We start from the raw sequence: 1427 nt of genomic DNA on the forward strand, positions 1-1427 counted from the left end.
GGAAGCGGCAAGGAGACGTTACGGTTCAAAGCCGATGGAAATGCCCAGATACAAAATGAAGTAAGTGATTGATGAGAAACCTGGTCAAAATTAGTAGGTGGTCGTCCTGAAGGATATAAAAAAAGGGGATTGAATTATTGGGAGAGTAAGAAATGTGGTTCTTGGAAGCCTTTGATTTGACTAGACTTTGTCCGGTCCAAATGAATCTTCTGATAAAAGAAGGGTAATAATTATGTAATGAAGGAACTGAGATTCATAAGAAAGATTTATAACTATACCTAAATAGAAACAGGAGAAAGCGAGTAACTGTGAAGTTTGAAAATGGTAGATCCCAGACTAAATAGTCCTACTGGGAAAGGCTACGGTTCCGTTGGATGTGTCTTTCTAGTCTTCCAACACACCCGACGTCAGGCAAAGTCTCTTAAAAGTTGAGATGTGTGAAAGTGGTTGCATGACTTTTGAAATTTTCATCGTATTCAATGATTACGCACGTTTTATTTCTTGATTTTCACAGCACCAGTGTGATAATTTGTTTCAGCCCGACTCAGTCATGCAGGTTGGAATCGACAGCATAAACCAACTTCTAGAAAACTTCATGGGAATCAATGATACTGAACTTGGTGAGTGCTCAAAAACCACTAGACCTAATGCTAATAACAGGTACTTAGGGCCAGATACTGGTAGGAGCTATGTTTACAGTTGTAAACACGGCATCCAGGGTCAGTTAATATAATTAAATAAGGTGCGGCGTGGCGTAGCGCATGGTAGAACACACTAGGCCGTACCTCTTATAATGGTGACCACTTACGGCAAGTTTTGCTGAATGTGTGTGGCAGGAAAACTTCTGTAAACTTTCAGGAAAAGTTCTGTGAACTTTCCTGCCACACGCGTTCAGTTTTGTCTGACAGAGAGTGGCCCGGACCAAGAATCGTGCTCGGTGTCAAATTATCACCGATTCCTTACCATGCGGCTCGAAGTGTTTCATTGGAGCTGTGTCAAGTCTGCCTGTTTACTATGGACTCCGACGCAACAGCTGATGATAACCTCAATAAAATCACGTCCATTCAGCCTAACTATCGTTCAAGTACAGCCTTCAAGAAAATATCGTGTATGCAATGTGCTTTGTACGAGTTGAATAGCACGTTGCACACTTGAATTATAAAGGTGGATAGGATACGGATTTATCGTTGGCCTTCATATTTTGCCATTATGCAATTACATTACTGTTTTGCTATGATTTTCTAGTTATTTTATTCAAATGTAGCTTGCCATTTTCAGTTTCCTTTGTAATCTACCTTAGAGATTACCTATCTTATCTACCTGATCCTGAATGGAGATTCGTCTATCTGTATTCTGTAACTCAAAATATCCCCTCTTGTTTTTCAGCCACACAAATCTGGGAACAGGCCGAGGGCAAAACCAACAGC

General features: G+C 40.6%; 1 long non-coding RNA gene across 1 annotated transcript; it reads left to right on the forward strand.

The window, feature by feature from the left end:
- On the forward strand, nt 1-1409 carry LOC103522917. The gene is made up of 3 exons (XR_542034.3): nt 1-60; nt 539-620; nt 1387-1409. It is a non-coding gene; the product is annotated as an uncharacterized LOC103522917 (long non-coding RNA).
- Nucleotides 1410-1427: the final 18 nt, after the last annotated feature.

This window comes from Diaphorina citri, unplaced genomic scaffold (genome assembly GCF_000475195.1).
Source record: "Diaphorina citri unplaced genomic scaffold, Diaci psyllid genome assembly version 1.1 scaffold12819, whole genome shotgun sequence".
In the NCBI taxonomy this organism is placed as follows: domain Eukaryota; kingdom Metazoa; phylum Arthropoda; class Insecta; order Hemiptera; family Psyllidae; genus Diaphorina; species Diaphorina citri.